The sequence below is a fragment of the Aethalodelphis obliquidens genome, unplaced genomic scaffold (genome assembly GCF_003676395.1).
Source record: "Aethalodelphis obliquidens isolate GAN/ISIS:26980383/991018 unplaced genomic scaffold, ASM367639v1 scaffold100, whole genome shotgun sequence".
In the NCBI taxonomy this organism is placed as follows: Eukaryota; Metazoa; Chordata; class Mammalia; order Artiodactyla; family Delphinidae; genus Aethalodelphis; species Aethalodelphis obliquidens.
In genome coordinates this window covers 2,155,717-2,168,651 of record NW_020838044.1, presented here as the reverse complement: position 1 = coordinate 2,168,651, position 12,935 = coordinate 2,155,717, and the positions used below count along the sequence as shown (strand labels likewise).

Below are 12,935 nucleotides of genomic sequence, written 5' to 3'. Positions count from 1 at the left end.
CCCACGCTGCCTGTGAATGCTGGGGTCAGTGGCTCCCCTGTGGACCTGGCATGCGGCAATGGCCCTCATGTGCTACACTCTGGGGAACGGCCTTATGGAGATCACACATCTCACGAAGGCCTAGCTGTCCCTATGGACTTGGATGCGTGAACAGGATGAACAGAAAGAGAGGAGGCTAGACACATGGCTGACCTTGTATCCTTTGCAGGACCATTACACCTGTCCTCAAAGCCTTCTCTCTCCTGTGCACAATGGCATCTCTTAAGGAAAAACTGATTGCGCTGGTCGCAGAAGAGGCAACGGTCCCAAATAATAAAATCATTGTAGTGGGTATTGGACATGTAGGTATGGCATGTGACATCTGCATTCTGGGAAAGTCCCTGGCTGATGAACTTGCCCTTGTGGATGTTTGAAAAGATGAACTCAAAGTAGAAATGATGCATCTGCAGCATGGGGACTTCTTTCTTCAGACACCTAAATTTGTGGCAGATATAGTTTACTCTGTGATTGCCAATTCAGAGATTGTGAGGGTAGCTGCAAGCGTGCGCCAGTGAGAAGGAGAGAGTCATCTTAATCTGGTGCAGAGAAATGTTGTCTTCAAATTCATCGTTCCTCAGATCATCAAGTACAGTCCTGATTGCATCATAATTGTGGTTTCCAACCCAGTGGATATTCTCACATACGTTACCTGGAAAGTGGGTTACTTAAGCACTGCGTGATTGAAAGTGGGTGTCAAATGTGGATTCTGCTAGGTCTCACTATCTTATGGCTGAAAACTTGGCATTCATGCCAGCAGCTGTCGTGGATGGATTTGGAGAGAACATGGCAACTCAAGTGTGGCTGTTTGGAGTATGTGTGGCCAGCGTTTCTCTCCGGGAACTGGGTCCAGAAATGGGAAAGAACAAAAATAATGAAAATTGGAAGGAAGCGTGCAAGACAGTGGTGGAAAGTGCATGTGAAATCACCAGCTAAAAGGATAACCAGCTGGTCTGTTGGATGAAATGTGACTGATCTCATTGAATCCATGGTGAAAAATCTATCCAGGATTCAACCAGTGTCAACAATGGCGAAGGGGATGCATGGCATTGAGAACGAAGTCTTCCAGAGCTGTTCATATATCCTTAATGCTCGGGGGTTAACCAGTGTCATCAACCAGAAGCTGAAGGCTGATAAGTTTGCTCAACTCAAGAAAAGTACAGATACCCCGTGGGACATCCAGAATGACCTATAAGACCTGTGGCTTCTGAGTTCTAGGCTGTAGAAATTTTACAACTCCAATGTGAGGGACTTCCCTGGCAGTCCAGCGGTTAGGACTCTGCACTCCCACTGCAGGGGGCATGGATTCCATCCCAGTCGGGGAACTAAGATCCCGCGTGCTGCGTGGAGGGGCCAAACAAACAAACAAACAAACAACAACAACAAGAAAAACTCCAATGTGATTAGCCATGACCCTTTGGTTTTCATCCACGTACATGGATCACAGTTTCCTTTTCTCTTCCTAGATGTGTGAATTCAGGTTCACAGAATCAAAGCCCATGTTTGGTTTTATGTTTGCAATAGGAGCCCTTGAACTAAGAATACTGACTATTAAAAAAAGAAAAAGAAGACATGAAGGAAGGAAGGATGGAAGGAAACAAAGAAAGGATGGAGGCTGGGGGCTTGGACAGGTCCTGATTCCAATCCTGCCTCTGCCAAACTGTGGCCATGGCTGGTGGCTTCACCTGCTTGAGCTGCCGCTTCCTCGGCTGTCACACGGCAGGACAGTCCTGATACCGCTGCACAGGGCGGGTTGTGAAGACATGATGTGCAGGCACGCACAGAGTGAGGGGCCACTGCCCCGCCCTCCTCCTCTTCCAAGTCAGACACACAGTCTGGGACCTGTACCGGGAGGAGACGAGGCTGTGACGACGGCCTTGGGCACCTGGTGACTGAAACTTCTCCCGCGCCCTGGGTGCGGGGCTGCCACAGCAAATGCTCTCAGGCATATAACGAAGCAAGCTTGACTCGTGGTGGGTGCTGGTGATGTTCTATGACCTAAAACAATGAAACCCATAATCAGAGAGTGCTCGGACTTGGCTGCTGTGGGTTTGTTTGCCCACGCACGAGGTTCAAGCATCTCGCTTGGAGTTACATTGGCTGTTAGCCCTCAATTCTGTTGCTAAGAAATTATGAGCCAAATGATGTTTCCAAAAAATAACCACTACAGGATGTTTCAGAATAGAACCATAATAACAGCCCAAACAGAACGGATATGTTGTTATATATGTTATATATATGTTGTTATTGATAAATCCTTATCAATAAATCCTTATCAAATAAATCCTTATCAGAGCCCAGGAATGGGGTGACTGGGGGGATAGCCTGGCCATACACCTTCTATGGAAATTACTGGTTCGCCAAGGTCTTGAATATAACAAAATAAACTCAGGGATAAAACTGTAAGCGACATAATATAGTGTCTTCATGATTCTGAAATCCATCAACCAAGATGTATTTGTTGGGGGCCTATGTGCCTGTTCCGGGCATGTTTATGACCATCTTAGCCACATTAAGTTGCAGGCAGTGACGAAGCCTGGCATAGCTGTAACCACCCCTGTCTGGCAGGGTGCCTGCGTGTCACAGTTGATTAAGTGACTTAACAGCCGTTTGCAGCCACCTCCTCCACTATTGCTCTGTTGCTGGGGCAACAGCAACCAGTCAACTAACAGAAGCCCATGTTAGAGCAGGACAAGAGATTCCATCAACAGGGAAGTCAGAAAACAGGGCCCTTGCAAGGAACTGACTGTCATCTGGTGCCTAGACCAGTTCTGCCCGTGGGATTTTCCTGGGAAGATGCAGCCATCCTGCTGCGGGTCCTCACCTCCAGGTGATCTCTGTGAGGCAGATGAATTAATGCAAAGCAGCTGTCATCTGTTAAGAAAGGAACTCCTGATCTCTGCCCGCCTTTTTCCTGACCAGGGAGCCAAGCCGTGTGATGCCAGCCCCGCCTACCTCTTCCCCTCTGGACGGCCCCGTCAGGCCCTCTGCTTGCTGTCTGGCTGGCTTCGCTGGCTGCAGTGGCCTTAAGGTCTACGTTTTATCTCGCTGGGCAGGTAACGGAGGGCAAGTCGTGGTGTTCTTCCTTCTCATTTTACAGGTTAGGGAGCCAAGGTCAGAGGGACAGAGTAAAGTGTCAAAGCCGCACAGCTAGTAAGTCAAGGGCAGACTCGTGTCGTCTAGCCCCAAGTCCCAGGATCCTCACTGCTCGCCAGACCCCAAGAGCCCAAGATGCTTTGCACGGGAAACCGCCAAGTGTTGCAACGGCTCCCAGAAAGGGGTCAGTGTTTCCATGGGCCAACCCTGGTGACCCTCTGTCACCGTGTGGCACCCAGGGAAGGGGGCAGAGCCATGAGCGCTCTGCCTTCCTCTTTCCCCCAAGGGGCAGAAGAAGGGGGTCATGAATCAAGCCAGTCATTAAGATCCCAGACTTGGAAGCTTATTCTGCCACTGAGTACCTGGGCAACCTCAGGCAAGTTAATCTTCTGCAAAGCTGTTTCCTTTCTTAAAATTAGGAGATCAGTACATACGTACTTTATAGGGTATTTATGAGGAACGCGTGAGATTAAATAGGTAAAAATGGTTAGCAGTGTATGTGCGGAACACGTAATGAATTCCAACAGCAGCAGCGGCTGGGGCTATAACAATATCCTCATTTTGACCACCACCATCATCCGTTTCTGCTCAGGACCTGGGGTGCAAGTGGGCAGAAGGCTAGCACCAATTAGAGTGCCATTATACTCCCCAGTAATGACTGGCCTGTTCCATGAAAGCTTTTGGTGACAAAGGGACACATTTCCCAGGGTTCCTGGTGATAGATGCTTCATTTTTCAGAAGCTGGACTCAAGGAACGGAAAAGCAGCTTTGTGGGTTTCCATGCCTGTCTAAACACATGTGCTTCCAATTGGCTCTGCTGAGCTGGAATTCCCCGGTGCCCGGCCCAGGCCAGCTCCCTCCACTGCCCAGTGCCCCCCACCTTGAGTCATGCTGGGTGCCTGCCCTTGGCCAGACCTGGGGGCCTCAATGGCAGATTGCTTCCTCCCCACCATTTCTTAATTCCATCCCTTGGAGTGGGAAGAGCTGGGGGGCCCCCCCGTCCAGTCTGTCTGAAAGTTGTTACTCTGAGAGTCTGAAAACCGCAGCCCAGAGAAGGGCATCTAAAGGAGGGCTGGGGGGAGGGTGGAAATGAAGGCTGAGGTGGAGGGGTCATAAATTCACCAGCCCTGCCGCCTGGCATCCACCCCCAATGCAACGGCTCCAGTTATCCTGTGGGGTCAGGATGCTGTTTCTGCCGAGTCATCCTTTCTTGCCCAGAGAGATCCTGGCCCAAAGCCACATTCCTGGTGGGGTCTGAGTGCCACAGAGCACGGAAATGTCCTTTCTCACCAGGCTACCAGCTCTCCAGCCCGGCACACAGGCCGGTCTCTCAGCAGCCTCTGCCGGCAGCAAACACGTTCCTCCAAGTCTGTGTGTGTCCCCCCAGAAGTCCAGCCCACCCCAGACCCTGAGCTCCGGGAGCAAAGAACATCCCACAGGGAGGGAAGCAGGTAGTGTGCCAGTACCTGAGGGAAGGGAGGAGAGGCAGGGCCTAAGGGGAGGGGTCCAGAGGGGGACTGAGGAACTATTTAAAATTTCTGCCTGTCTACCTGGTGGGCCCTCCTGCCAGTGGGGGTCCAGCAGCCCCACTGAGAAGGAGACTACTGTCCCAGGACTGGCTTGGGCAGGGACCAAATCTCAAGCCAAAGAGGCAATGAGACAGTCTAGGCTTCAGCCCTGGGCCCATACTTCCCCCAACCCAGTAAGTCCAGCTTCCCCGATCATGCAAAACTTCAGTGTCCCCAGATAAATAAGCCGACCACACCTTCTGCAGAGCCTAGGTTTCAGGAACACCTTTGAGTACCCACAGTGTGCCAGGCACCGTAATAGACACTGGCCCTACCACAGAGGACAAGGTAGATGTGCCCAAATCCCTGATATCTTTTCCAGGCCCACTGCCCTTGGCTCCACTCATGTTCTCATCGCAGACTGCTTGGGTTACAATCTTGGGTCCCCACTTCCAGCTGTGTGATATTGAGCAAGTTACTTTACCTCTCTGGGCCTCCATTGTCTCAGCTATAAAATGGGGCAAGCTAGTATCTACTTTATAGGGATATTAAGAGAGAAAAATGAGTTCACGTATGTAAAATATTTCAGACAGTTTTAAGACAGTGCCTGGCACAAAGGGCTCAACACATGTGTGTGTGTGTTCCTGACTCTGAGCGTTTGTTCAGGCTGTCCTCTACCTAGAATGCTTTTCCCCTTTTCTGTGGGAACCTGTAAGTTCAGACTTGGCAGTTTCCACAAGGGAGGACCAATGGGTCCTAAGGTCAGGTCACGGCCAGGTGAGGGCCACTAATACTTGCAGAGCGTTTTCCTGTTTGACAAGGGTTTTACACCCCTGTAAGGCAGATGAGGGAAGGGGGCTCGGGGAGGTAAGACACCTGCCAGAGGTCACAGCCCCAGTCTACGTTGGAGCTGAGTGTGGAGGCTGGCAATTCTGACTGCAGGTAGCACTGTCCCTGCTCCACTTCACAGTGCTGGTCCCCAGGAGCCTTCAGACACCCTGAGGTCATCGCCAGAATCTCAAAGCTCCCCCAAGGCTCAGCGCCCAGAGGACAGGGCCTTCCTGGCCCTTCAGAGACCCTGGGGTCAGTGGGCTTTGTCTCTCAGGGCCAGACAAGGCCAAAGCAGCCCTCAGGACAGGGGGTGCTGGCCTGGCAGAGCCCTGAAGAGGGCCCTGCAGGAAGAGCTCAGCTAAGGAAACTCTGAGCAATGCCAGCAGACCACAGGGCCCCCAGGCTTCCTGCTCTCTCCACACAGGCTGCCCTGTCAACGTCAACGGGTTTGTGAAACCCTGCCGGGCGGGCAATGGAAACTCAAGGGGCCCCAGTGTTCACTGGCTGTGGTCACCCTGTTCCTTCGCAGCCCAGGAGAAGGTTGCTTTCTAAAGGTGGCCATCCACACTGTAATGGAATCCAGCTGTGGGAGACAGGCACCTGACAGTGGACCCACCATGTCAGGCCCCGGGGCCTCCAGACCCCAGGACTCCTGCCTGCAGGCCCAGATCTCCTGGGACCCCCACAGATGGGAACCCCTAGATGCAGATGTAGGGTGGGATCTGTGGTTGAAGGACTCTGGAGTGAGAGATAATGTGGATTATAAGCCCAGTTCATAGCTCTGCTAGCTGTGTGACTTTGGGCAAGTTGATTAACCTCTCTGTGCCTCAGTCTCCTCACGTGTAAAATGATGATACAAAGCACGTCTCTTGTTTTGAGGATCAAATAGAATAATGTATATGGAAGGTTTGGCGCATATGTGGCACACAGTAAGTTCTTGGAATATAGAAGCTGCTGTTATATTTAGTAACCTTGATGAGTGGCAACAGAAAATTGGGGTACAAATACTATTGCATTTCTTTGATTTTGGAATTTTAATTAAAACTATCCAGACCCAGTCTACTATACTTGAAGGAAATCTATACCTTCCTCCTGAAGCTTCCTCTCCCTTTGAATTGTCCAAGAACCCCAAGTCTTATGTGCTCCGAAGTGGGTGGTCAACTTCCCAAAGGGGCCCAGGAGCCCTGGAACTCTGACCAGTCCCGCTGCCTGTTGACACTATTCCCACATGGTCAGAAGGAGAAGCTGGTCCTGTGCCACCCAGAGCTCCACAGGCCACATGGATCTTCCAGGAGGATAACTCCAGGTACAGCCCAAAGCGCCCCCTGTCCTGCTCCCAGAGTTACTACCCACTCTCATGCTGTTCGTGACCATACGCTGCCATTCCCATGCTGAGTCTGCAGGGCTCCTGGGTCCACTCTCCACAGATTGGACTTTAGTCCCTTTTCCTTCCCCAGGATCCGTGCTGGGGCTGGGGCTACTTCTCATTTCCAGACCCTAAAGCACAAACGATCTCACTACTCCTCTGTGTCTGAAAGTCCCCAGAAAGCAGCACACCTTGGCCACCCTCCATGGTTAGCCTCAGTGCTGATTCACCTGCCCACAGACCACCAAGGTAACTCTCACACAGAACAAAGAAAAAAGTGGTCTCCACGGGGCATCATTTTTCTTCTCAGTAACTAGACAGCAGGGAGAAGCCAAAGCTGAGGCCAGGGAAGCAGGGGAGCCTTTTCTTCATGCTCCAGGAGCACCAGATGTGAGCTCCTGGAACAGGGCGGGAGAGGGTTGCGTTCTGGTATCCCTGATGGCTGGCCCCAGCACCTGAGCTCTTGTCAGTTTGTCCCTATGGCTCAATGAATGCTTGTTGACTGACTGACCGACTGACTGAGAGCAAAAAGACCTATCTGAAGGAGTGGATCTAGCAAAGATGCTGGGTTGGACAAAAGAGGGGGAAATGGACCAAGGAAACCAGGGTAATGGGGGAACAGATGGGTCTGCGGGAGCGGTGGGCAGCCTTGTGGGAGCAGAGGAAAGAGGACACATTTCTAGGGTGGCCTAAGAGCGAGGGGCAGTCAGGGTGGCACTAGGTTTCCTGAAAGACCCAGGAGGCATCTCTGGGAGATCCCTGAATTCCTCCAGGTGCACCGTGGGGACTGGGGAGTGTGATGGCAGGACCTAGTGAAGGGGAGGTGTGCCAGAGGTGCTCCCAGGGGGATTCAGAAGCGACCGTCAAAATTGTAACTCCCCTCTCTGAAGGGACCACTGGGCATGGTTCAAACTGAATCAACAGCAAGCACACTGCCCTTGACAGAGCCCAGAGCTCAGGCTGCTCGAGAGAGGGGCTCCCACCGCGCAGAGGCTGCTGCAGCATTCTCTGGGTCTACCTCAGTGCCCTGTGCTAAGACCTCCAGGAGCCTGTGGGCCTCGAGCAGCCTGGAGCTGAGCTGGGCTCCCTCAGGAGCACCAGACACGGGGAGTGTCTGAGGGTACAGGAACAGCCAGAGACCACTGGACCACTGGAGTCCCAACCTTTAGAACCTAATACCTGGGTTCAAACCCCAGCTCTGCCATCTACCAGCTATGTGACACGCACCCTCTCTGAGCCTCAGTCATGCACCTTGCCAACAGTAGGGACCTCATGGAGCTGTTTGTGAGGATTTAGTAGGAGGACTTAAAGCATTTAGCCCAGAGCCTAGCCTGAGGCACATAGGAAAACGGTGCCCCAGTTGGCATGACACTGGTACAGGTGTGCTGAGGAACCAGGTAAGGGTGACAGGGACCTCTCCCAGGCTCGTGCCTTTCTAAGAACCTTCTTGGCATCTCTCCCTCCTCCAGCCGGGGCTCCAGGCCCAATTAGAGGAGGCTGGGCCCTGGCCCAGGAGCACAGGAGGTTTCTCACCGTGGCAGGGAAATTGCTGGGTTGAGGGTGTGGGCAGCCACAGTGACCGTCTCTGTGCAGGACGGATGCGGCTTTGCTGACAGAGAGTCTGCGGCCTGGACATGCCAGCGGTGCAGGTCTGAGGTCAGCAGTGGGGAGCCAGCCTCACCGCTCCCGCCAGGGCCGCACCAGGGCAAGGCATCTGCTTTCAATCAGCCGCCCCTTGGTTCAGGGAGGGGGTGGGGGCTGAGACCTCCTCCCCAAGCCCAGTTTCTCATCACACAGAGTGGACACCAAGGGCAAAGAAGGGAGAGAGCAGCTCCAGGGGCCCAGGACAAGGAGACGAGGGTTGGAGATCAGGTTTATTGTTGTTAGGTCACTTAAACTCCTTCGCTAGCCCCCTTTTGCAAGGCCGTGCCTAACCCAGCTGTCGGTCCTCCCTCCCCCTCATGTCCTGTCACAAGCCTCTGGCTCGCTCCCCATTCCAGGGCTTTGCATTCACGCCCTGTACCTGAGGGCCCTTCCCTGCTCTGTACATGGCTGACCACCCCCATCCTTCTTCAGCTTAAGCTTAAATCCCATTTCCTCAGGAAAACCTCCCTGACCCCACGTTTGGTCCCGGTTAAACCATCTTGTAGGGCACGATTCATTTTGTACTTAACATATTTATCTGGGCCACTACTTCACGCCTGCCTCCCCTGTAGACTCTAAGCCCCATGCAGGTAAGAACTTTGTCTGTCTTCCTGGGAACTGTATTCCTAAAATCCAGTGCACGGCCTGGCACAGAGTACGTGCTCAATAAATACGTGGTGAATCGCACCTCAAAAGGTTTCTAGCAGTTTCCTTCTGTAATCTTCAAGTTTTTGATCTCTACTAAGTCCCTGCAGGTTAGTCAGTACTTGTGCCCATTTTACAGGCCCAGAGTCGAGGTCATGGGTGAGTTCCTGGATTAGGACCCACTGGCTCCTAATCCAGTGCTCATCCTTCGTCTGGAAGGAGAAGGGAGAGGCGTGTGCCGTGGACTCAGAGACCTGAGAGAGGGCTGGGCGAGAGCCTGAGGAGGGTGGGGGCATTGCTGGACCCCTCCAGCAGCCAGGCTCTCCCACAAATAACGTATCAGTCAGCTTGAAGCACTCCTCATTTCCAGGAAAGCCCAGCAGATGCCACTGGGGCTGCGCCTCAGCAGCTCCCCAGCTCTCCCACCCCACCCCTGAAATAGCCTCCGCCACCACCTCAGGCTGGCTGTCAGCTGACGCCCCAAGCCTCAACCCCATGAAGGAAGTGGGCTTGGCAGTCAACCACCCTGGGATCAAAACAAAGTGCTGTTGCAACTCACAGCTATGCCATCTCAGGCTGGTTACTCACTTCTCTGAGCCTCAGTCTCCTCACCTGTAAAATGGTACAATAATAGGGCTGACCTTAATGGGTTGTGGTGAGATTCCATGAGTCCATGCAGGTCAAACGCCTAGCACTAAGAATTGGGTCTCTGCTCTCCCACAGCCCTCATTGGCTCATGGGGACCATCTCTCAGGCATTAAGTGGTTTTTCTGTTGGTGGTGGACAGGCCTTACTCTCTTCTCCCGGGACTGCCTTGAGGACAGGGACCAGGTCTCATGGGGGCACTCCTAGACTAGCATAGGCCCAGACTGGTTGCCCAGCTAGATGCGTGAATACAGGCATTGTCTGCTCCGGTCCAGAGCAAAAGCTCTGCTATTTTCCTGCTGATGCCAAGACTGGGGAACAGGGAGAGAGGCCCCTCCCCCACCGGGATCTAGTCACTGGAGGATGAGCGTGCAGGGCAGAGCTACAGTGCAAAGGCGAGCTTTCAGACAAACTGGGAATTCCAAAAGAGGCAGCGATAAACTCCAGAAGGGAAGGGGGGGCACAACCGGAGTGGAGGCACAATGCAGAAAATAGGCTGTGACGGAGCCTCTGCCGAGGGCGGTGTTAACCTGGGACCCAAAGTATAGCCCCAGGGCCCACAGAGACAGGAAAGGATGCCTGGGAGGGAACAGGAGAATTAGCCTGGACCTCAGCCAGCAGGTGGGGAAATGAGGCTAAAGGAGGCATAAGAATCCAGAAAACAAAGACACTAGCGCGCCACCTGGAATGCTGGAGCCCTCTGGGTGCCTGTAGTACTCTTAACTAGGACGGAGCTCCACCTCTGGGCGTCCCCTTAGCAGCACGGCCCAGAACGGTGCCTGCCCGGAACACGTGCCCAATCAGCGTTTGGGAAATGTATGAAGAGAGAGGAAGGAGATTTTTCTCTCCGCTTCTCAGCTGGTCTCTCGGCTTACCTGCACCCTGCCATCCTTACGGCCGTCTCCAAGATGCCTCCACAGCCAGCAGGCTCTGATCCCCTCGCTCCCACTCAGACCCTTGGGTGCTTCCCCTCCCACCGCAAGCTGGGGTCACACTAGCGGCCTCTGAGCTACATCTGGATCGCAGACCGTTCCTGTTTGACCTGCCTGTGTGTTTTTGTTTTGTTATGTGTTAAATCTGAATTAATTACTAACATCTAAAAATAAAAGTGCCCCATAAAAATATGGGTTTCCAGCTTCTCTGAAGACTGAGTTGGGCCACACATCGACTGGGTGTGCCGGCCCACCTTGGGGAGAAGACCTACCCTCTGCAGGGCAGCCTCCTGCACGGGCATCTTCACACCCCCCCGCCCTGCAGGCCACTGAGCAGGTGACCCCTGACGTGGACTAAAGTCCAGACTCCTCCGCCAGGCCCCAGAAAACTCAGAGAAGTAACCCTCACGATGAACATCTTCATCTGTCTGTCTCCACGCTCTCTGTCCCCAAGGTCTGGCCACACCGCACTACTTCTAGTTCTCTGACAGCCCGGGCTCTTTCACACCTCTGGCACAAGTGGGACCTCAGGACAAGGAGCCTGTCTCCATCGTGGGGACCTCGCGGATGCTCATCCACTCTTCACTGTAGGCTCAAGGCCACCGTGGAGGTGGCGCCTCCTGCTGCCCATCCCAGGCAGAACGAGCAGCCCTCTGGGCCCCTGCAGCCCGCGTCCCAAGCTATCCCAACGAGCCTCCCCGCTCTCTGCAGGGCACCGCTGGCTGTGCGCTTAGGGGCCACGGGAGCCACGTCTTATCCCTCTACCTCTGGGACCCTCAGGCCCAGTCTCTGACCTAGAGTACAGTCTCCTGGGCCTCGCTCAATACATTCCTTGAGGAAATGAATGAAATAGAAGCTCTTGATTTCATGGGCGGCAGAGTCATAAAAAAATCCCCAAAACAACACCAAAGAAATCGAGAGGCCTTTGTTGTGGCTTTATCGAGAGCCGCTTTTTATCACATCCAGCCCAATACACACACATACTGCCCTGGCAGTTCCAGGACAGACGCTGCCCCAACCAGGCCTGCTCTAGAAAAACAGGAAAATGCAACAAATGTTTTTAAAGATATACACACACAAAACCACACACACACACATACATGTACACATGCACGCACACCACTACACCCATGCACACACATGTCCCGTGTCAACTACCCTCAAGCACCTCCTCTCTCACCTCCAGCTGGGGGCCCCATGTCTCCTTCACGTTCTAGGCCTTTTCTGACACCCCAGAGGATCCACCTTTCTTCCCCGCAAACGGCTGTGTCCTGAGTTCTCAGCCTAGGCCTACTCTTTGAACTGGCCCACTAAACTGATCGTGGAGTTGGACAGCCCAGACCTGGGGCTAGCGGTAGTTTCGGGTCTCAGACTTAAGAGCTGAAAGGGATTTCAAGACCCATGCATGTTCTGGATGAGACCAACCGGCCTAGAGTCAGACTCCTTCTCCCAGCCAGCTTAGGCAGGCAGGGCCTGGCTGGGACAAGGAGAAGGGCCCCTCAGCCCTCCTCTGACCCTCACAGGAGCAGTGGATCCTGCCAGGCCCCATGTGTAGATGTGGAACCAGCCCACAGAGCCTGCTCCGGTGAGGTAGGCCCTCTCCTCATCTGTCTGGTTCCGGCTCTGGCCCTGAAGCTGCGTTCTTCACCACCATGTTCTGAGTGTCATTGTTATCCGAAAACTGGGTTCACCTGTCGGTGGGTGTTGAACCAAAAGACACAACCAAGCCAAAGGACTGGAGAAGGAAGGATTGATTGTTACTTGTCGCAACTAAGGAGAACACCGGGGACCTTTCCCAAAGCCGTGTCCCCCCGAACAGCAAATTAGGGAAGTTTTAAGCTAGGGGTGCATGCATATTCATGAAGGGGCTTGAGCAGAGGAGAATTCAGCACAGAATTGGGGCAAAGGTCAACAGAGTCCAGGCTTTAGTTGACTGAAGTCAGGAGGGTCAACGTCATTCCGTCCTCCACCTGGGTGGGGGCCTTAGTTCCTGCAGCATTAAAGACAGGTATCAGATTGTAATGTGTATCCTCGAGGAGGAACTCAGACTTTATTGTATTCCTGAACTATTATTTCTTGACTGCTTTCCTTTTGTTCCTGCATTCCCTCACTTCCCTTAAGATCATTAGTTACTGAGAACTGTTCAAGGGCAAGCATCGTGGCCAGACTTAGATCCCAAAATGCCTTAGGCCAAAAATGGCTTCTCTTATGTCAAGAAAGCCATGCCTGGTT

The 12,935-nt window shown here is 53.1% G+C and overlaps 1 pseudogene; it reads left to right on the top strand.

The window, feature by feature from the left end:
* Positions 1-251: 251 nt before the first annotated feature.
* LOC113614592 (L-lactate dehydrogenase B chain pseudogene) lies at positions 252-1,261 on the top strand (annotated as a pseudogene).
* The last annotated feature ends 11,674 nt before the right edge of the window (positions 1,262-12,935 follow it).